Below are 24646 nucleotides of genomic sequence, written 5' to 3' on the forward strand. Positions count from 1 at the left end.
ATTGAGTCCTAGATAAAATACTTCTCCTGGATCTAAGGGGCATACTTTAGGAAAAAATCATACCTTTAAATATTAGAATGATACTCACATAACAAGAATGCTCAGACTGAGATTAACAACAGATTTATGTATTCTGAATTGTGCACACACAGGGGATATGCTCACTGAGTCCATCAGGTAAAATGGTCCTCATTTTAAAAATTCTTTCTCTCTCTCTCTCTCAAATGTATACAGTTGAAGTCTCAGTGTGTATATGCGTACGTGTTATGGGTTGGTTTTTTATATCTCTCACAATATGTATGTTGACACCCTGAACCCCAGTGTCACGGTATTCGGAGATGGGCTTTTTGGAGGTAGTTAGGATTAGATTGAATCATGAGAGTGAGGCCTTCATGATGGGATTAGTGACCTTATGAGAATAGGATGAGAGATTTCTGTTTCCCCTCACGTGTACACTGAGAAAAGGTCACGTGAGCACACAGCGAGAAGGCGACCATCTGTAAGTCAGGAAGAAAGCTTGTCCCAGAACTGGACTATGCCATCACCTGATCTCAGACTTCCAGCCTGCAGAACTGTGAGAAATACATTTCTGTTGTGTAAGCCACCTGGCCTGTGGTGTTCTATTATGGCAGCCCAAGCTGACTAAGACGAGTGGTGAGAATTAGTTGAACTTTTGACTCTTTCCTTCTTCCCAGTCTGAGAATGGAATGGTTCTGGGAGGATGACTTCTGACTTGATGCAAGACTGTCTGATTTGCATTTCCGTGCATATAGACCTAGGAGTTAAGAAGTTAGACATTAGTGGGGGTGCTACAATTAGGATGTGACATAGCCTCAAGGATGGGCCTGCACATTTGAGTCTCGGTGGCTTCCTAGGTCTTGGTCGCAGCATTTACAAAGCACCAAAAGACTTCTTTCCTTGACTTAGTTCCACTGAGCACTGTATGTCCTTCTATTAAAAACTGAGCCCTCAACTCCCTTCCATACACACATTTTGGCTCCTGCTAACTTGAAGTGAGTTTCTGTTTTATTCAAAAGACCCTGATTAATCAGCTGCCACACCTTGAACAAACACAACCAATTATTCTTAGAGTGGTATGAGTATCTTCCTGTAGAACTGAGATTTTGAAACTCAAAATTAATTTCCTCTGCAATTTAGAATAAATGACAGTACACACACACACACACATACATACACACGCACACACACTCAGCTCATAGAGGCCTTGCTTTTCCTTTGGGTCTGTGTTGTTCTTTTTGACTTTCCCTTCCTTCTTTGCATGTAGCCCTGCCCTTTCAACTAGAAGTTTCTCACTTTTCTGTTTTTCTTAAGTATTACATATTTTTAAAATTTACATTGTGCTGTACTTCCCCTCTTCATTGTACATTCTCTGTTTTCCTTAATTAAGTCATTCCTGTACTTAGTAAAAACTGGTCTGAAACACATTTGTTAATTGCCAGGGGGTGTTGCTAAGGCTTAGTGTGTGGTTTCATTTTTATAAACAAGGCTGTTTATAACATATTAGAAGAAAGTCATGACTCAGAGATACTGGAAAGAGATGTCATGCATTAATAAAATTCCTTTTTACAGTGATGAAAGGAGAGCAGATTATTTGATAGTAAATGGAAGAGTGGGAAGGAAATGACCTTACAACATTGTCATTCAGTCACTTCTTAACTGCTTTCTACTGAAACTTAATTGAAGAAGCTTGGTGCCACCATCCCTTACATTATAAATTCTGCCAGCAGCACAGAATATAAGTTGAAGAAGGACAGTGACTAACCTAAGTTTGCATACTCAGTTAAAAACATCATTATAAGGAGCATTTTTATATATTACAAGAGTATTGTAGCAATGGTTAATTCTGGGTTATCCATTCTATTCCACTTGATATCTGAGTGACAGTTAATTTACCATTTGGTGCCCCCTTTATCTTTAAAATGGGGCAAACTTGCCTTGACTTCAGTGAGATGATACATAGGAAACACTTGGCATGGTCATTTTTCAGTTTACAACTGTGACCAGATTTTTGCCCACATATTCCACATACCTGCTGCCTTTTATATAATCTTTTTAGTTTAGTGATTTAATGATGGTAGATAAAGGTGTATAATATGTGCTTTCTTCTCAGTGGGTTTTTGAAGACACGTTAAGGGGTCACGTTAAAAGGCCAGCCACTAGTTTTACAAATAACCTTCCTTTTCATTTTCATCTTGCCCAAATGAAGTTATAACAGTGAACAATTTCATTACAAACTCTTTTCTGTATAAATGTGTAGCCTTTCACCCCACTTAACCTTCAACTAGAAAATAGAGCTTAGAGACATTTCATAGTTGTAACCATTCCGGTGATAAGATGGGAGACTTTTAGGAAAGTGGCAAATGGCTTTCTGTATTTCCTACAACCTCCTGGGAGACAGAGGCTAAGAGTCCTTAGTAAAGCTAATTCATTATGTGCAAAGCCATTTTTCATGCCAAACCAGGGTTCACAGAGGACTAGGAAACACTCCCATCTGAATGATGGTGACTCTTCAGGGTCTTGCTGTCTCTCTCTAATCTTTGATGTCCTTCGGTCTGGAGGGTTCACTTTTCTTGGCTTCTTGCCCATGTGCTTTGGTCTGAATAGGTTTGCTTTTTAAAATTGCACATATAAATCTGGGAAGAATGGAACTTGGAGTTTTCTTGGTTGGTAAAGTAATTAGCTTTGTGGTCACCCATGAAAGAATGCCTGGAGGGTGAAGTCCACGTTCTGGGGGTCATGTCCAACGTGAAGCCGTAACTATAGTATTGGAACCACTCTTAAGAATGTTACTGATGATAACTTTTAGTAATTGGAGAAAAATATAGAGTACTTAATTGTATCATGGCATTTTCCCTGAACATAGGAATTTTGTGATGTTAATTCTATAATTTCTAACTCACAGTACATACTAATCTGTTGACCTCTTGCCCAGTTAAGTCAGTATAAAAATCAGAAATCAGTTACTTTTTAGTGGTTTCCTTCAGATTTTTAATAATATAGATTTTTAAAAGTGAGTAAAATTCTAGAATGAAGGGAATATTCTTTTCTCACTCTCTGAGTCTTGTAGGCATTTATTGTGCTAACACACACACTTGTAGGTTGGTGGAGCCTTTTCTTGCTGTATCTTTGTGTTTCATCCATCCTCATCACTTGTGGTTTGTGAAGGACTTTCGTCCACATCCTCTTATGTTCTGATTCTCTATGAAACATGGAGTTTTGATTTTTAAAAGTCATTGGTCTTAAATCACCAAATTTTTGCTTCTAAGAGTTTACACTTATTTTGCCAACAAACCCACTGTTGCTATCTTATCATACCATATCTTTCCCTCTAAGGGAATTCACTTATAATTTTCCGAGTAACATGGAATAAGAAGATATGTAAAATAATATTCTCCTGCTAATGTTGCTGCTTGCTTAGATCTATTTTATTTCTCCTAGGACCTCATCATGTAGGTAATTATTTTCTTGCTTCATTTTTTTATTCTTTTCTGTTTAACCTTTGTACCTCTCCTTCCTGAGCTGCTGGTAACTCAGTTTGATTTGTTTTTTTTTTTTTTTGCTCAAAAAGAATTTCCATTGTTCTCAATCATCTTTGTTGATTTGATAACTTCAAAGGCACAAATTTGAAAATATGAAGAATAAAATTATGGAAACATGAAACACTCACTTTCATGTACTTCATTTGTACTATCCTTTTTAAAATTTTACAAATTTATTTATTCTATTTTAAGTTTTGCTGAAACTTCATTGCTACACACAGTCTTTCTCTAGTTGGAGAGGTGTGCAGACTCCTCACTGTGGTGACTTCTTTTGTCACAGGGCATGGGCTCTAGGATATGTGGGCTTCAGTAGCTGGGGTGCATGGATTCAGTTGTCCCATTGCACATGGAATCCTACTGGACCAGAGATTGAACCTATGTCCCCTACATTGGCAGGTGGATTGTTAGCCACTGGACTACCAGGGAAGCCCTATTTGTACCATTCTTAATGAGAACAACTACTAACATCCTTTGAGTGTTTACTGTATCCTAATGTCTGGCCCATATAGGTGTTCTGTGTGATTGTGCTCTTGTGTATAGATGTGTTTTTAAGTGTGTCTGCGAGTGCATACATTTGTGAGTGCATGTGTGTATGTGTGTGAGTGACATATTTCATTTCTAAAACAGTTCTATGAAGTTGAATACAGTTATTATCCCCCAGAGATTGAACCTATGTCCCCTACATTGGCAGGTGGATTGTTAGCCACTGGACTACCAGGGAAGCCCTATTTGTACCATTCTTAATGAGAACAACTACTAACATCCTTTGAGTGTTTACTGTATCCTAATGTCTGGCCCATATAGGTGTTCTGTGTGATTGTGCTCTTGTGTATAGATGTGTTTTTAAGTGTGTCTGCGAGTGCATACATTTGTGAGTGCATGTGTGTATGTGTGTGAGTGACATATTTCATTTCTAAAACAGTTCTATGAAGTTGAATACAGTTATTATCCCCCCTCTTATGTAAGGAAACAAAAATTCAGAGTAATTAATTGATTTACCCAGTATCACATACCTAGTATGCAGTGGAATCAGTACTCAGAATCATGCTTTTGATGATGACACTACTGCCTTGGTGCTTTTCATTTTGCATCATGACACAGTTGTTTGGGGACAGGTTTATCTCACTGTAGTGTATTAAAGGTGCTGTAAATTCTTTGACACACTTCTCGTTGAGTGGTTGGATCTATTTTCCCTTTCCTCCAATTTGAACTTGCCTAAGACTGCTGGTCGGAGAAGGCAATGGCACCCCACTCCAGTACTCTTGCCTGGAAAATCCCATGGACGGAGGAGCCTGGTAGGCTGCACTCCATGGGGTCGCTAAGAGTCAGACACGACTGAGCGACTTCACTTTCACTTTTCCCTTTCATGCACTGGAGAAGGAAATGGCAACCCACTCCAGTATTCTTGTCTGGAGAATCCCAGGGATGGCGGAGCCTGGTGGGCTGCCGTCTATGGGGTCGCACAGAGTCGGACACGACTGAAGTGACTTAGCAGCAGCAGTAGCAAGACTGCTGGTAGGCTACAGCCCATGGGGTCGCTAAGAGTCGGACGACTGAGCAACTTCACTTTCACTTTTCCCTTTCATGCACTGGAGAAGGAAATGGCAACCCACTCCAGTATTCTTGCCTGGAGAATCCCAGGGACGGCGGAGCCTGGTGGGCTGCTGTCTATGGGGTCGCACAGAGTCGGACACGACTGAAGCGACTTAGCAGCAGCAGCAGCATGACTGTGGCAGAAAGTGAAGGGGACCTAAAGAGCCTCTTAATGAAGGTGAAAGAGGAGAGTGAAAAAGCTGGCTTAACACTCAACATTCAAAAAATGAGGATCATGGTATCCAGTCCCATCACTTCATGGCAAATAGATGGGGAAACAATGGAAACAGTAAAAGACTTTATTTTCTTGGGCTCCAAAATCAATGCAATGGTAACTGCAGTCACAAAATTAAAAGATGCTTCCTCTTTGGAAGAAAAGTTATGACAAACCTAGACGGCATATTAAAAAGCAGAGACATAACTTTGCTGACAAAGGTACATCTAGTCAAAGCTATGGTTTTTCCAGCAGTCTTGTATGGATATGAGAGTTGAACCATAAAGAAGGCTGAATGCCGAAGAATTGATGCTTTTTAACTGTGGTGTTGAAAAAGACTCTCGAGAGTCCCTTGGACTGCAAGGAGATCAAGCCAGTCAATCCTAAAGGAGATGAATCGTGAATATTCATTAGAAGGACTGATGCTGAAGCTGAAGCTCCAATACTTTGGCTACCTGATGCAAAGAGTTGACTCACTGGAAAAGACCCAGATGCTGGGAAAGATTGAAAGCAAGAGGAGAAGGGGACAACAGAGGACAAGATGGTTGGACGGCATCCATGACTTAATGGATGTGAGTTTGAGCAAGCTCTGGGAGATAGTGAAGGACAGGGAAGCCTAGTGTGCTGCAGTCCATGGGGTCGCAAAGAGTTGGACATGACTGAGCAACTAAACAACGAACAACAACATGACTATGAAAATGAAGTTAGGGCAGTTCTGGATCTCACCTTTAAAAGGATTTGTAGCTACCACTTTGATCTCTAGGAGTTCGGAGCCAGTGTGTAGAGGTCCAAGGACCCTGAGTTTCCTTGCTGTGAGGAGCTATGAGCCACATGTTCCATGTGCTAAATGGTGTCCGACTCTTGCGACCCCATGGACTATTCAGGCTCCTCTGTCCATGGGATTTCTCAGGCAAGAATACTAGAGTTGCCATTTCCCTCTCCAGGGGATCTTCCCCACCCAGGGGTCAAACCCGGGTCTCCCACAACGCAGGCAGATTCTTTCCTATCTGAGCTACCAGGGAAGTCCCCTATGCTTCTAAGGTTTGTCCGAATTCTTGGCTAGCAGAATTTCAAAATATATTAATAATAATTTGTTGTTTCAAGTCACTAAGGTGTAAAGTGTTACAGAAGGATAGATAACCAAACCAAACACTCATGTTTGTGAATAATACACTCTTTAGAAATAGAGATGCTATCTCATCATCTTTTATATTTCTAGCTTCTATTTTAGAAGAATAACACAGTGTCCTTCTTGCAGTTGCAGCTTTATTAGTTTTAGTTGATTGAATAAATGAATGCATGGAGGGAAGCTATTGAGAAGATAAGCATACTTGTTTTATAGAGCTCAGTTCTAGATGGCGTCAGGGGAGACAGACAATAAAGAAATACTCGCAGGTGGTCAAGGGTGCAAATAAAGAAAATAAGGTAGGACAAGAGGAGATTTGTGCAGAGACCACATTAGATAAGTTGACTGAGTTATGCAGTACTTGTATGCCATGTGAACTATGGTTTTGATGCTTAAAAACCAAGTATTTGGCATCTTTGTTCTCTGTTTCCATATACCCCTGGATCAATGGCAGTATTCTGTCTTAAGGCTAGAAAAGGGATGATGCCAGAATAAAACGGAAAATGGTGGAAAAGGCATTGGTTAGGATATCATTCAACAAAATCATTCTCTGAACATGGACATTCTCACACTTTCAAGCACTTGCAAGTGAAGTTCTTTCTGCATTGAATGTTCTTTGCTACCGAAAGCTCTCTCATCTTTTGCTTGTCAAGTTAAATGTTCCATTTCCAGACACATAAATCTCTTCCTCTACTGTGTTACAGATCTTTGCTTTAACAGCACCTCTCTGTAATGCTTGCTCATCCTCCCTAATATAAAAGATGTTTATATACCTTTCCCCCAGTTATTTGAGAAATCAGTGGAAGTACAAAGTGTGTCTTACCATCATATCCAATGTAACACTTACTGTAGTGTTTTCCAGCAGAAGATGCTTAATACATGCTTGTTCAAAGCAAGAAGCAGAGGAAAGAAATAAGGAAAAGGCCATACATCCCTAACTTTATTTATGTAGGTTTGGCCCATAGAATGTATCCAATAAATAACTGATGAATGAGTGAATGAGTGTGTGAATGAATTAATGCACAACTAATACAGCACCATTTTCAGTATTTTTGAGCATGAACAAATTCATTTTTTTCCATCATAAAATCTCCCCTATTAAATTCTTAAAGGCAAATATATTTCTTAGGATAATGAGTAGTCCACATTAAAAATCTGGGTATCATATTTTTCATAATGTATGAAAAAGATTGAATTACCCAGTGTTGTAAAACATAGTCACCAGATCATGCCCTCAAGTTTTGTACATTCACTTCAGTTAACATTTTAATGGAAACCACATTATTCCAGTGTGAGAGCTGCTCCTGGGGAGTAATTGTTTTTAGAAGTTAATATTTATTCTCTCCTTCCTCCTCCTCTTCCTTCTCTCTTTCCTTCTTCTTCCATCCCTCTCCTCCTTTCTCTCTCTCTCTCTCACACACACACATCCACCATCAGAACACAATCTATTAACATTTAAGTTCATTGACTAAATATTACTGACCTGAAAATGCTAATTTTTTAACCCTGAATATCCCCGATTTAAGAAGCAATTTATGCTGTGAAATGCCTTAATATGAGTCTCTCTCATATCTGTCTGCCCCTGTATCTATCTATCATTTGTCTGTTGGCATGTTTGTCTATTGATCTATCTTATTTAGTACAGTCCAAATAAAGAATTGGGAAATACATTTTTGCGACATATGCCTGTGGTCTCTTTATAGGGAGCAGCTTACTTAAAACTTTGCTTCCTCAGGTAGGTTTCTGTAAAGTATTGATTAATTTGGAAAATGTAAGGTATTAACTGTGCATTTCTTATATGAGTAGTTATGGAGATAACATGGTATGAGATGTAGAGTGTGTTAAAAAGACATCAGATATGTTGTCTTTGAGTTACAGTGGAAATGGATTCCCTTTATATTATTCTGTCATGTCAGATGGCACTGAACGTAACCCTAATCAACACCTCATATGTCACCTCTCCCTTTTGAATATCATAACTGGCAGAAGTACATGTTAGTAAAGGTGCAAAGCTAATTTCTGATTGAATGAAACAAAAATGACCTTGAATGAGTTGACACAGTTAAAAAAAATTAATCTGATTCAATACGTTTAAAGAATTAAGCCAGAGACTTTAAGCTGGGACATTAGAATGAATGACCATTATCATTTGCTACTTAAATATCAGGAATTGAACGCTTGTTTGTTGTTTGCTATTTGTTTAATTGGTTGGTTTCTGGCTGTAAAGAGAACATTGTGCTCATCCTAATTGATTAAGTACCTTGTTTCTCCATATTCTTTAATTTTGGATTCAAGGCTTGTATGTAATCCATTTGATGGTTTTATTTGCTTTTTTCTGTAATGTAACTTTGCTGACTAGGAATTGGTTTACTCTTTCATGTCTGAAGGCTCTGATAAATTGAGGAGCTTAGGCAGACAGCTCTTTTATCCAAGAGCCTTTACTGGGCTGGTGATATTGCTGAAAGCTGCCTAGACTCAAAAAAAGGCTCAGGGAGGGATAAGAGTCCTGCAGGGAGGAAGAAACAAGGGAAATTTTTTTGCAGTGACCTCAAGGAAAAAAAAATGAATTTACTCCCGCAGAAGACTGTGCCAAAATGAGAGGATGAGAGGATGAGGGTAGGCCAGTTCAGCCTTGGCTGATGAAAGGATGGTGAACTGAAAAAATGATCAAAAGTGACATTGTGGGTCAACTAAGAAACATCAAAGGAAAGTATACTGCCGATCAGTCATGGAATTCACTGTCCACCAGGGAGCAGCTCCATGAATGTTTGCTGAGTGATCATGTAGAAACTGTAGTAGGTAGTGTGACAGATGCAGTGATAACACTTGCTGGGTGTATCTTCCCCTTGCTGTTCTCCTTGACTTTGCTGTTCTCCATCCTTTCCATGGACAGAACCATGTCAAGCACAGTCTAGGGGATATAATGATGCTGGAGATGTAACTCTGGACTTAAAGGAAGTCTCAATCTGATGGAGGATACAGAAGTAGAGCTGGAAATGTTTATCTGTATTTTTTGTTTTGTTTGAAAGCAGAATCTGGTAAAATCATAGGAAATCAATGGAGTGGAGAGGCCTTATTACATTAATAAATGAGCTGTGATTTTTATTATTGTCAAAAGTTATCTGTTCTATCTGATTTCTTCTATTTTTAAGTGCCAGTTAGTTAGGAGCTTTACTAATTACAGTTCCAAGCAGCTGGTATATTTCTCTTTCTGAGAAAATCATTTTGCATCCTGCCTTTGCCTGTCTTAGTCACACATATCAACTTAATGATTTGACTTACAAATATGACATGAATATGGCAAAACATAGTCTGTTCTTTGGGATTAATATGTAATATTTTTAAGATCCACATCAGTTAAATGATCTGAGCTTGTGAAAAGACTGTCTCATCAGCTTTCTGGAGGATCACAAGTGTACCTAGGGAGTTCTTTGTGTTCTTGGATGAAAGAGATGAAAGAGAAAGGAGTTTGTTGTTGGGTTAAAGCAAAGGCAGTTTCAGTTGTGAGCTGACATCTGGGTTTGTTTTTTTTTCCTGTATGCTTTGAGCAGTGTACTGATAGAGGGTCCTATCAGTGCTTTTGGCCTTTTATGTGTCAAGACACATCAGCTAGTGGAGGAATACAATGTTATGACTAGTGCTCATACTCAGTGGTGACTTGTGATGGTTTTGGGGTTCTGGTCTTGGCAGCCTGCCTGCATGCTAATGAAAAGTAGCCCCAGTGCTACTGATACATAGGTACAACTCATGATAAAGCACTATCCCTTTGCTTGGAAAGCTCTTCCCTGCATTTTCCTCATCAATCAATCATTTTGGCCTCACAGACATCTGCTGATTTTACCTGCCTAGAATCCATTTCTCCTTTCTATACCACCTTTATTTTGCTTCAGAGAATCATTTCTCTCTCAGTAGGAACCTGTGGGAAATAGTGTAACGTGATGCTGAACTTGGATGGTGTCTAGAGGCAGACTTCTTTGAATCCTAGTTCTATCAACACTAATCCCATAGCATTTGTAACCTTGCCCATCATCTGTAGTGACCATACAGTAAGTCTCCTACATACAAACTTTCAAGTTATGAACTTTCAAAGATGCAATTTTATTTTGGGGGGCTCCAAAATCACCACAGAGAGTGACTACAGCCATGAAATTTAAAGATGCTTGCTCCTTGGAAGGAAAGCTGTGACAAACTTAGCATATTGAAAAGCAGAAACATCACTTTGCTGACAAAGTGCCATTTAGTCAAAGCTATGGTTTTTCCAGTAGTCGTATTTGGATGTGAGAGTTGGATCATAAAGAATGCTGACTGCCAACAAATTGATACTTTTGAATTGTGGTGCTGGAGAAGACTCTTGAGAGTCCCTAGGACTGCAAGGAGATCAAACCAGTCAAAGGAAATCAACCCTGAATATTCATTGGAAAGACTGATGTTGAAGATGGAAGCTCCAGTATCTTGGCCATCTGATGTGAAGAGACAACTCATTGAAAAAGACCCTAATTCTGGGAAAGATTGAAGGCAAAAAGGAGAAGGGGTTGGCAGAGGATGAGGTGGTCAGATAGTATCACTGACTCAATGGACATGAATTTAAGCAAACTACAGGAAAGAGTGGACAGCAGAGGAGCCTGACATGCTGCAATCCACAGGGCCTCAAAGAATCAGCAGGACTCAAAAGCGACTAAACAACAACAACAAAGATACGAATGTTCATGTCAGCTCTTGTATACCAGCTGTTGTATGTACCATACTACTGAACTTGTCAAGGTACTGTACTGTCAGACGAAAAATGTTTTCTTTATTTTGTGTATGTGTGTTTGTTTTTTATGTATGTATTATTTGTGTGAATAGTATTATAAACCTATTACGATACAATCCTATGTAGCTGGTTGTGTTAGTTGAGTACCTAAACTGACTTTGTTGGGATTATGAACAAATTGGATGTACAATCGCACTGTCAGAACAGAACTCGTGTGTCTGTAGGAGACTTGCTGTACTCATTTGTTCTTATTGATCTACCTGGGTCTGTTCCCAATCACCTGAGCTCCTTAGGAGCTTCCTGAGTTGTAATTTTCATATGGGCAACCTCAGCTGTTTGTCCAGAGCCGAGAACAGGATAGAAGCTCAGAGGATCAAATGAAAGGGCTGCTGTCCTGTATAATCACACAAATTACTGCAGAATAGGTGTGGCATTGTTCCTGCTTCATCTGTACTCTTCGAAGTTGAGTGAAAAAATATTTTGATAGCTTGATGTTTGGAGAAGTATATCTGCTTCCACCTAAAAATAACCATTTCTCAGGCTGCTTTTTCCTTGTAATATTTTTTACCCTAGATGTGCTATAACTTGGTGTTCAGATCACTGAATGAATGGAGATGGTTTAAGGAAGTCCAATCCTTTGAAAATTGCTAATAGATTTGAAACTGTTGTGATATTACCTTATTTATTAGTAATTGAATGTTTTTGTTTGGTGTAGATAGAGTCTTTTCAACAAGTTGAAGACTTGTGAACTCATACTCTTTATGTTTTTTGGCATTTGAATTCATGATGGGGACTTCTTGAATGAGTGGGAAATTTATCATTACTTCTCTATTGTGAGATTATCTTAAAAGAAGCCTTTTTCCTTTCCCTATTGAGTAGTAACGGAGAAGGCAATGGCACCCTACTCCAGTACTCTTGCCTGGAAAATCCCATGGATGGAGGAGCCTGGTAGGCTACAGTCCATGGGGTTGCTAAGAGTCGCACACGACTGAGTGACTTTACTTTCACTTTTCCCTTTCATGCACTGGAGAAGGAAATGGCAACCCACTCCAGTATTCTTGCCTGGAGAGTCCCAGGGATGGTGGAGCCTGGTGGCCTGCCATCTGTGGGGTCGCACAGAGTTGGACACGACTGAAGGAACTTAGCAGCAGCAGCAGCAGCATTGAGTAGTAATGTCGAAGAGGAAAAAGAATGGGACAGATAAGTCTATGAATTTTTCTTGTACTAGGAAAGTTAAAATATATTTTGTTGGAAAAGGTCCTGGTCAAATGAATGAATATTGACTTTAGAAAAGTGAAGGTGAAAGAAATTTAGAAAAGTTATAATTCATCCCTTTAATGTGAAGGGCTAACAAACTTTCTGCATACTCCTTTTATTTGTTGTTTGTATGCTTTGAACTAGTGATGTTTTATATCATAGACCCTGAATCATATCACTGCATTTTAAGTGCTTGAGTCAGAGTTGTCCATGTAATAGAGGACAAGTGCCCACTCATATGGTCTGAATCTTGATTTCAGAATGACAGTTTTCTTCTTGCTCTTATTTATATTTTGCGTGAATTGAGAGATGCTCCTAATAATTCTTTCTTGTCTGATTTGAGTTGATTTCATTCTGGATTTGGTTATGCTAAATGTCCAAGATTTAAGACTGAAAGGATTCCAGTTATGATATAATGAATATAAACATCAGGAACTGAAAATAATAGTAGTACTGTTATGTAAGAGCTTATTATTAGCATGCATTAATAGATAATTAATAAATTGAAAACTCAGTTGTTAGATGCTTGGATCTCATCTTATTTAGCTTTTTTAGAGAAGAAAATGTGTTTTGAGCTCTTTAGTCTTGCTATAACTGTGCTGTAACAAAGCAATTTTAGTAGAAAAAATGGATTTGGAGCACAGTTTCTTATTGAGTTTTATAGAATTTGTTGGTTAGAGAAAAAAAATGCCTTGCTGAAAATGTGTTTGCTTCTCTGCTTACACGTTCTCATCTTGGTGCTGATGTTATTTGAACAATTGTCGACATGCCTTTTTACCTTCCAATAGTTAGGAGTAAAACGTTCATTCTCAATTTCTGTTTTGTTCTTGTGCCTTTAAAAACTTGATTAAAAGTCGGCAGGTTGCTCAGAGTTCTAAGTGAATAGACATTGTCATTAGCTCTTCGGTAATGTTCTCTGTGTTCTATAAACCAAGTAATCAGGTTTAGCTTGTAGTTGTTGTGTCAAAGTTCCCAGAAGGTTTACTAATGAAAAACAAAAAGGCAATATATGTCATTGTAATGATCCAGTGTTTTGTTTAAAATAATTTGAAAATAAAAACTTTAACCCCATGTGCCTCTGACTTTAGAACCCCCGGGTTTCTCTCTGTCATTGTTTCAACTATTACAAGTCAGGGTGACTTAACCAAGGTCGTGTCTATATCAACATTTTAATTACCCAGCGCTGTTGTTGGCTTGTTGAAATTGCTTTTATCTGGCAGGTTGAAGCACAACAAAGTTATAGTAGGGATAGCAACTCAACACTCGATGACTTCTTGACGTATGCTTCTTGTTGCTGGATGACTGTTTTTTAACATTTATAAGAATACATTAAATTTTATGATTAAAAACACTGGCACATCAGAAGGAGTTTTTATTGTTTGGAAACTTCAGTGGTTTAAGGCATTATAACATATCTCTAAAATAAGAGTTCCTTAATTTAAGCACAGTCTCAACTGTGGGAGGCTATTCTGTATATTGCAGGAGTTTTAGCAGCATCTCTGTTCTTGATTCACTAGATGCCAGTAGCATATGCTCTCTGTGCCACACCCCAATTGTGACAATCAAAACATTTCCAGACATTGCTAAATGTCTTCTGGGAAGGTAGGGGGAGAATCACCCTGGGTTGAGAACCACAGCTCTAAGTTATAATTTTATCCAGATTTTATTATGTTATTTCATTTTTGTTACCCTTTGTTACAACTTAGATAATCAAATTTCATGTCGTTTTCCCCTAAGAAGTTATTCTATCTCTTCGGTACAGAAACAAGTTTTAATTTGTACTACACTTTGCCTAACTAGCTCAGCTTCCCATATTTGTTTAAGCTGGTTTAAGTATAGGTAGATTATGCTGATTCAACTTTTGGACACTATGTTTAAGCTATTAAGAACAAAATAATAAATTCTTTCTAGATGGATAGTGAAAATTTTTGTTAATAGTAATATTTGAATTGGAACCCAGGGTAAAGTTGCTCTAGTGAGGACCTTCCCATATTGATGTGTCTCCTTATCTCAATGTGAATATCATGTATCACAAAATTTCATTATTTTAATATAGCAATAAGATTCATTATTATAATGATGGCTGATATCAAGCACTGATTGTGCCAGGCAATGTAGTAAAGGTTTATTTCTATTGAATCATTGAATTCTTATAAATACCCTGAGGCAGGTATTATTGTTGTCAACTGTTTTAGGTAGAGAGAATAAAGAAACTTTAGAAAAGTTTATAGTCACTTACGTAAAATCAACTATTATTCAAGGAGGGCACTAGGACTTGAATCAAGAGTTTCCTACTCTTAAAGGTTCTGCTGTGAACTTCTGCCACTTTCTGTTCACTGTAGCATTCCCTCAGGCTTATCATTCTGGTACATTCTAGACCACCTTTAACTGCCAACAGAGACATGTCTGCCTGAGGGTTTTCTCCTGACCCTTTCTTAGACAGTCCTACAAGTCCACATTCAAGGCAAGCAATTTCAGAGAACTAACACCTACTGCTCCCTCAGCAACTTTCAGCTAATGACTGTTAGGAGTGGTTGCTACATACCCTGGGTTCCCCAATCTTAAGGACAGATTGGTTATGTTGCCAAAACTTTACTTGGATGACGAAGATGATATATGGTTGATTTTTAACCCCTACTAGAATTCTACGTTAGTGGAATAAAAACTTATTTTACATTTATATACAGTGGTAGAATAGTGGTTCAGATATTTTCAGCTAAGTGTGTTGCTGTGTGTTTCTTATATTGTAATATATTCATATATTATATTAAAATTTAATCTACCAAAATGTATAGCTATATGTTTAACCTAAATAAAATGCCATATGGAGACTCAGTCTTGCTAACAATCAGTGCAAGAAGGCTTTGGTGACTTTGGAATTTTTTAATAGTTTTGTTTGTATACTATTTCAATCTGTAGTATCTGAATAGACACTGTATTTTCTTCTACTTCCTTGAATGACTCTGCTAGATATTATAGGCTGCTTACTCTTAAGCTGATTAAAATCAGTTGTAGAAAACAAAATGTGTACTCTTGAAGCAAACTAAAGAACAAGATAAATAGTAATAACATGATTTTTCAAAATTTTGCAATTTGCAAAGCCTATTCATATATTGTGTTAGAGAAACTGACTGTATAATGGAAAGGTTCTTAGGCAGGAATCCTGCTCTGTTTGTTTCCTAGGGCTGACATAACAAAACACCACAAATTGGGTGGCTTAAAACAATAGAAATGCATTGTTTCACAATTTTTGAGGCTAGAAGTCCAAAATCAAGGTGTTGGCAGGGTTATGTTTTCTCTGAAGCCTCTCGGGGAGGATCCTTTCCTGCCTCTTTCTACTGCTGTTGGTTTGCCAGTAATCCCTGGCGTTCCTTGGCTCGTACATGCACCACTCCCAACTTTTATCTTCACATGGCCTTCTGCTTGTGTCCCTGTCTTCACCTGAACCTCTTGTATGGACACAGTTTTATTGAATTAGGAGCTCAGCCTATTCAATACATCTCATCTTAACTAATTACATCTGCAATGCTTTTTCTCAGTAAGGTCACAGTTTGAAGTACTGTGGGTTAGAACTTCAATCCCTCTCTTCTTTTGGGGGGACCACCATTTAACCTGCAATACCTGGGTTGTGATTCTTTTTTTGTTTGTTTTTAACTGGCCATTGATTGCCTTGGGCAGATTCATTAGCCTCTGTGGGCCTCAATTTCCTCACCTATAAAAGAAGAGACATGGTTAGAATTTCCAGCTCTGAAGTTGTTTTTTTTTCTTATTTTTCCTAACCATCTTGAACTATAAGCATAAAAATCATTCCTAATGTTTTGTTATCTTATCCATTCAGATCCAGTAAAATCAAGGCAGTTGGCCAAGGCCATACTATTTCTTCCTGCCAAATGGTGGATTAGAGTCCACCAGTACTCTTTCCCCGTATCAAGTAATTTCTCTGTGTGACAGTCTCCTTTTAAGTGTGAACAATACAGATAGGAACAGTTTTGATTGACTGAACACCTTCCAAGATCTAGATCAGTTCAGTTCAGTTGCTCAGTTGTATCCTCCGACTCTTTGTGACCCCATGGACTGCAGCGTGCCAGGCCTCCCTGTCCATCACCAACTCCCAGAGTTTACTCAAACTCATGTCCATTGAGTTGGTGATGCCATCCAGCCATCTCATCCTCTGTTGTCCCCTTCTCCTCTTGCCTTCAATCTTTCCCAGCATCAGGGTCTTTTCCAAGGAGTCATTTCTTTGTATCAGGTGGTCAAATCTGATCTGTGAATCTCAAATCTCAAAGTGTGCCTCAGTCACCTGGGGGCCTTTAAAAAGTACAAACAGCAGGCCCAACCATCAAGATTAGGATTCATGTGGTTTCAGGTAGGGCTCAGGCATTGAAACATTTTTAAAGTTCTCCAGGGGACACTAATGTGCAGCCATGGTTGAGAACCATTGATCTAGGTGATCTGCTAGACACTTCTTATATGAATTAGATATACTCTTCACAAAAATCTTGAAATATGTTTGTTTACAATCTTTTATGATATAATCAGATTGATAAATTAAATAATTAAACATGCTACATTAAAGCAGTAAGCATTTAATTTAAATCATATGAATGTGCACACGTTTACCATTCTTTATTTATACAGTTAAAGCCTTTTCTTTGAGGATATGTCTGTTAATTGGGACAGAGTGTTCTTTTTCGCATCTACCATATCCATAATGAATCATCTTTGATGTTCAGCTTTGGTTTCTTAAAGTGGAGCAAGAAATTAAGACAATTAGAAAGAGTTTTACTACAGGCCAAGGTGGAGTATTAGGACTGGGATTTACTTTCATACTTGAGACAGCTAACATATAAAATATGTGAAACAAGGGCATTCAAGACACTGGATATTTAACAGTGAATGATGTTGATCCTTAAGAAACAGGAAACAAGTTAGTAAGCCCTGCCATCGTTCCACTCCAAGCCTGGAGTGAATTTCCAGGATGAAGTTCAGGGAGAGAAAAACCAGGTGTAGTCAACAGTCTCCCAGAGTTGAGTATATAGTAGTGGATGTCCAGTAAGGTCAATAAAACTAGAACTTGTGGGGTAGAGCACTGGACTGAAGAGAGCTGCAGAGGGAGGGAAAATCTCCAGGGATCTTCAGTAGACAAGTACATGAAAATAGCTGTAACTATACTTCATATTTTCAAGAAGTAATAGAAAAGATTGCTCATGTTCAGACATGAAAAAATTATATATATATATACATGCATACATATATATATATATGTAAATATATCCAAAACTTGTAGACACAAATTGAAATGGTGCTGGTAAACATACCATGTGTGTAATTAACTTCCACATTACTGAATAAAATATTAATGAACCTAAAAATATAGCAATAAAAATTAAATCTATCAAATATGAAACACAGACAAATATACCAACCAAAAAAATCGAAACAGCACATATGCTCATATACATATACTAAAAATGTAAGTTGTCAAAAAGTCTGGTTCAAAGATAGAGACTAGTCTGGGTTTAAAAAGTAAAATCCAGCTATGTGTTGCCTACAGGAAAACCACTTTAAATATAAATGCACCAAAGGACAGTCCAAAAGAAAAAAATAAGCTAAATTTTATCATAGAGAAAAATTCTGCTTTTTGAAAGACACAGTTAAGAAAGTATAAAGACAGGCTTGAGAAGGAGTAAATATTTGTAGATCACATATATAAGAAAGGTCTTTTATCCAGAATTTATAAAAAATTCTTAAATCTCAATAACAAAACAATTTAAAAAATGGCAAAAGATTTGAACAGTCACTTTCACCAAAACATATAAAAAAGGCAAATAAGGACATCAAAAGATTTTAATTTAGTCATTAGAGAAATGCAGAGTAAGAGATACCACTAGACACCTATTAGAGTGATTAAAATTTAAAAAGAATGACCGTACCAGTTATTAGTAATGACATAAAGGAACAGAGCTCACAACAGAGCTCTCATACATTGTCGATGAAAATCTAAAATGGTACAAATTTTGGAAAACAGTTTCGCAGTTTTGAAAGGAACTATAACTCAGGCATTGTTTACTCAAAGGGAATAAAAATATCTGTTAATGCAAAGAGTTGTACACAGATGTTCATGGCACCTTTATTTGTTTTAGACAAAAATTGAAAACAACTCAAATGTCCAGCATCAGGTGAATAGATAAACAAGATGTGGTATATCCTTCAAGTGGAATACTAATTAGCAGTAAAGGGAATGAATTACTACCCAGAGAAACATAGAGAAGTCACAAAATAAATAAACTGAGTGAAAGAAGCCTACCAAAAATAAGTATATACTTTATGATTCCATTTATTTAGGAAAAAACAAAAAGTCTAGAAGATGCAATCTGTAGTGACTGAAGCAGCCCACAGAATTGCTAGGAAATGGAAGAGATGGGGAGGAGTCCTGGGAGGTAGAGGCAGTGGGAGAGATTACAAAGGGACATAGGAAACTTTGGAGTGTGATGGATAGGTTCTTTGTGTTGATTGTGGTGATGCGCATGCATCTATGCATATCTCTCACTTACCAAATTACACTGTTTAAATATATGCAGTTTGTCTTACATCAGTTATACCTCAGTAAACCTGTTTTTAAAAACAGTTTTGAAACCATCTGTGTGCAGAAGTCTTCTAAATTTTATCGTCTTTTATAAAGCTGTCTATGTCTAACTTAGGAGTACCATTTTATAAACTCACCTTGATCTAGTCTTTATGAAATATTCAACTTAGTTTTTGGCAAATCAACTCTTTTCCCACTGGAAATACATTGTTTCATGTAATAGTTACATTATCTAATTAAGATAGCAAGCAAAATTTAAGATATGCCAGCAAAACTGGCCTAATCTAGGTCGAGAACAAGCACAATCAATACATGGGAAGTGATCAGAGACTGTCAGAGCAGAAGAGGCTGTGGGTCTATTAGAGCCATTTTCAGTATCTCTCTGTGGACCAGTGACATTAGCATCCCCTGGAAGCTTTTTAGAAATGCAGAATCTCAGGTCCCGCCTCAGACTGAATCAAATTTCTTAGATGATTCTTCTACACATGAAAGTGTGGGAAGTGTTGCATTTGAGAATAGCCTGTTAGCTCTGAGAATTCCACATGTTGTGGCCATCTGGCAATACATTATTTTCTCATGGAAATGGAGAAGTTTAATTCCAAATATTAAATAGAAAGCGATTCACTTATTTTGTACTGTTGTAATATTTTTTTTCAGGTCTGGCTTTAGTAAGGTATAATTCACATTCATTAATAGTCACCAATTTTACATAAACAATTTTTGTGCCCTTTTGAAATTATTGTCTTACCCCTACTCTTTGGCCTTTGCAATCACTGATCTGCTTCTATCACTATAGTTTTGCCTTTTCTAGGATTTCATGTAAATGAAATTACCTTGTATATAGCATTTTGTATTTTTTCACGTAGCATGCACTTTTGTGATTTATTCGTGCTGCTGGATCAGTAGTTTATGCCTTTTATTGCTGAGTAATTTTCCACTGTATGGATGTGCCTAGAATTGGTGGTGGGAGGCAAACCTGAACCTAGTGTTTGGGGGACTCGCCAATCACCGTGAGACCCTGTGTGGTTACAGAGGCTTCTATGGCTGTGGACTTAAAAGTGGCCCCTAAGTTAGAAACATGGATCCTCGTGGTGGGCATAAACACTTGTCCCTATCCCCCAACTCCGGGTGATAGTCACATCTTACAATAGGAGGATGACCTGGTGATTCACTTAGCCCAGGGCCATCACAATCCAGAAGGTTCCCTGAAATTGTCAAAATCTTCAGATTCCTGGCCATTACGAGGTCACTAGAAATCCCCCACCATACATAACAGTGCTCTTTGGAGAGGAAATATGAAGAGGGAGAGACAGAACAATTTACTTGCAGTGCTGAATATTTACCTAAAGATCTTTACATATTTTTGCATGGGGCAAAGCCAGTGGTTTTCTTTCTCTGTAGTAGATGTATGTGAGAAAGATCAGACCAATCAGTAGGGAAACAAAGATGTGGCATTTTCTAAGGAACCCTGTCACACACTGTAAATTTTGGACCAATTTGTTTCTAATAGAATTTATTTTAGAAGGTTATCTGAAAACTCCAAATGGTTATGTCTTGCTTTTATCTGACAATCCCAACCTTTAAACTTTTTAAACCTTTTGGTACATTTCATCATTTTAGAAAGGTTGCATCTTGGTTTCATCATGATTTTTAGTTGAGAAACTTTGTCGAATCTCACATCAAACTCGAATGTGGTCTAATTAATAGTTACTTTTCCTAAACTCTCTCTTGCAGTGATTATAATTAGCCACTGGACAACTGTATCAGAGCTAGCAGTTCAGTACTAAATCAAGAAAGAGAAAAGTAATCGGAGGATTTGCAAACAATTAGGATACTGAATTTCAGGTATGTCTTTGAAAGATTCATTTCCTTTTTGTAAGTTGTTGCAATCTCATTTCACTAGATACCTTGCAAAGTATTCTTGATGAAATGCGTGCTTCATGGGAATCATTCTTTTCTTTGTATTTGGTTGTAGAGGCTTACTTAGAGGCTCTAGAGAGATTCACTTAAGATTTTCAAGTTTTCTGCATTAGATATTTTTAAAAAGCACAATAAAATCCGGGGAATATATCTTTTGAAGTGGAAAGTCTGAAACAAAAACAATTTGATGACTGTCACAGACAAAGCAACTAGAGCCCTAAAGTATAATTCAAGGTTTTTATAAACTCCAAGTTATAGGTTACTCTTTGACAAATAAAAAATGAGTTCTGAGTCTGGAGGTGCTTTAATGTGAGATCTTAAGTTGAGGAAAAGAGTAGGGAATCTGAAGGTGTGAAATAGCTCACACATGTATGCATTTTTCATTATGCATATAAATACACATGCAAATATAGATAGTTCATTATGTAGCCAACAAATATTTATCAAATTCATTTAATGTGCCAAACCTAGTCCTTGCCATTATTGAGCTTGCAGTATAGTGGGGAATGACTTAAAATAGATAAGTAATTAAAACAACTTTGATAAGTATTATGATCACAGTTGTACCTGCTTATAGAAGAGCTGACTCGTTGGAAAAGACACTGATGCTGGGAAAGATTGAAGGCAGGAGAAGGGATTGGCAGAGGATGAGATGGTTGGATGGCATCACTGAATCAATGTGTGCGAGTTTGAGCAAACTCTGGGACATAGCGAAGGACAGAGAAGCCTGGTGTGCTGCAGGTCATGAGGTCGCAAAGAGTCAGACATGACTGAGTGAACAACAACAGCGTATAGGAGTATATATCAAGAGGAATGAACATGTATTCTTCAGGCTCTTTCTGCCTCACTTTAAATTCCATGGGAGATATCTGAGAACCAGAATGTTTTACCTGCAGGTGGGGGTTTCTTCAGTTCCCGGATGGAACCCATGATTTCCTCTTTTCTCCTGGGTGCCTCCTACGGATTGTTTTTCCTCTAGTGAGAAAGTCACTTCCAGGCTCCCATAGATTCCACGAATCCTGATGTGGCACCCTCTTTCCCCCACCCCAGCCTTATGTTAAGTAGATAAATAACCAGAAACAATAATTAATAGCAATATCATATGGCATGTTTACTTTATACCAGCCACTATGCTGGTATAGTGCTTTACAGAAGAGTACCATGGTATACGCATTTAACTACATGTTAAATTTGCTGCTCCCTCCAGCCCCTCTCAAGAAAAGGAGACAGAAATAAAAATGTAAGCTGTATGGGTGATGCTGCTAGCAATTTTTCTCAGTGAGTCTTGACCCCAGAGAGATGTGTCTTAGGAAGCTTGACACATTTTCCCTGGCACTTGGCACAGTTTAAACATCTTGCTGAGAACCCTGTGCAGTTTCTAGGGTGCAAATGATATTTTGACCTCATGCAAGTTTTCACTTTATTAACTAACTTTTGAAAATAGCCCTTGATTTTCACACCCTACATATTTGCCTTATTTCAGTTGATTCTTCCAGAATTTCTCTAAGATAGAGACAAGTTATGATCTCTCTTTTAAGGAAAAATGGAATTGTGGCTGAGAGGTTAAAGAACTTGTCCATGTATCTAGTAAGTGGCAGAGAGAAGAGACACACCCGACAGATGTCGTTGATGTGCTCCCTATGATACTACCTTCTTGCTGCCAGCAGTTTTTAAGAAACAGGGAGACATTTGGTTGGAACCCTCGTGGCGAGAGAAAATCCAGAAAGGAGGTTCCTGTGGTATCATCATGTCAGGAAATGATATCAGGGAAGCAGTGAGCTCCATCTTTGTTGTAGAGAAGTTTTGAAAGAACTTTGGAGAGATCTGAATGGATCTTGGGGTGGACAATTGAAATACTCTGGCTTGAATGAAGGGGGGGGTGCTTTGCTAGCTGAAGCCAGGAGCCAGATAAAGTATAACAATATTGAGCCTGAGTTATTCGCCCCGGGCAAGAAGCCTCCATCCAGATGCAGAGCTGTTGTCAAGGCTACTCCATGCAGCCTGACTTCCCACCTGGCTGCAGTTTGAGACAGCAGGTTCTCATTATGCTTTACTCTCTCTCTCTCTTTGGTAATGTGTTCTTGAAATTGAATTAAATTTGCTTCCTTCGTGGTGTGTGTAGATTTTTTAATGACTTCCTGGTGGGTTTTCTCCAAGATCTTTAACCACAATGCAGAGGTTCTCAGGGTAAAATGAGAGAACCAACCTGATGAGAAAACAATATATTATTTTCTTACCTTCAGGTTTAACTCAGAGATGCTGCGTCTTGACCAATCACGGTCTTTATTTCCCCCAGTGATTTTGCTTTCCCTGCTGGGATGGTCTAAGTCAATTACCCTCTTCTCCCTGAGGCTTTGTTAGTCTTCATTCTCAGAACAAAAAAATTCATACTATTCTCTAACAAAATTGCCAGTCTTCTTGAAATGATTGCATGTTCCATGGATAGTGAAAGAAACTCTCCATGGGAGAGTTGGAGATGAGGTCAAGATCCCCTGTAAGTATTTCTGAGGGATCTGATCAGAAAAATACCTTCATCCCTTAAATTCTTGAGAAGGAAGTAGAATCAGTAAGTTCTTAATAGTTGTTTAATTATGCATTCAGTTATCCATTAAATAAATATATATTGAGCATCTATTGTGGTTCAGGCACATAACAGAACAAAGAGACAAAAATCTTGTCCTCATTGAAATTGCCACATCACTGGGGGAGAGAGACAACAAACAAATAGTAAAACAAGATGTGTTGGATATTGGTAACTGCAAATGAGAATATGTCGCCTTCCCAGGTGGTGCTAATGGTAAAGAACCCACCTGCCACTGCAGGAAACATGAGACCCTGGTCTGATCGCTCGGTTGGGAAGATCCCCTGGAAAAGGAAATGACAACCCACTTCAGTATTCTTGTCTGGAGAATCCCATGGACAGAGGAGTCCGGGGTCTACAGTCCATAGCGTTGCAAAGAGTCGGATATGACTGAAGTGACTTACCAGGGAAGCAGGCAAAGAGAATATGCACACAGAGGGTGGGAAGAGGAGGGAGTCAGGTGGCATCTGGGTATGTGGGTATCTGGATACTGGTTGCTAGAAATCTTAAATAGATTTCCAGGAAAAGTTTTCCTCCTAAAAGTCTGAAAGAAATGAGGGCTCTTTGGAACAACATTTTCCAGAGATGAAAACAGTAAGTGTGAAAGGTCTAGTGTGTTTGGAGGCTAGCACGGCGACCGGGGCAGAGTGTCCTGATCAGGAAGAAGAATGGGAGGTGAATCTAGAGGGTTGGTGGGAACAAGATGTGGTGGTCCTGGCAAGGTTGCTGCCTCTGCTCCAAGCTAGATGTAAAGCTTTGGGAAAGTTCTGAGCAGGGTAGAGTTTATCATCTCGGTGATGATGAACACAACAGCTCTGGCTGCTGTGTTGAGGGGTGAAGGGTGGTAAGGCTGGTGGCAAGAAGGTTGTTTAGAAGGTGGTCAGAATTATCCAGGCAAGAGCTGGTGTGGGTTTGGATTAATAAAATGAGAAAGTAGTTTCCATGGCTCGATTATTAGAGTGATTTAAAGCATTATCTTTAAAGTTAAATGAAAATGTCTCTGTATTTGAAATTTACTATTACATCTTGACAACTGAAGCTTTTTAAAATGGAATT

At 38.3% G+C, this 24646-nt stretch overlaps 1 protein-coding gene across 1 annotated transcript in view; it reads left to right on the forward strand.

The window, feature by feature from the left end:
• LOC145510507 (uncharacterized) overlaps window positions 1–24646 on the forward strand; it is a 546282-nt gene that overhangs the window by 116491 nt on the left and 405145 nt on the right. Inside the window, exon 2 of the transcript XR_014057062.1 lies at window positions 20824–20934. The gene's annotated coding sequence lies outside the window, so the exon portion shown is untranslated. The remainder of the gene's footprint in view (window positions 1–20823; window positions 20935–24646) is intronic.

The sequence above is a fragment of the Giraffa tippelskirchi genome, chromosome 6, assembly GCF_054371585.1.
Source record: "Giraffa tippelskirchi isolate mGirTip1 chromosome 6, T2T-mGirTip1v1.2.pri, whole genome shotgun sequence".
In the NCBI taxonomy this organism is placed as follows: domain Eukaryota; kingdom Metazoa; phylum Chordata; class Mammalia; order Artiodactyla; family Giraffidae; genus Giraffa; species Giraffa tippelskirchi.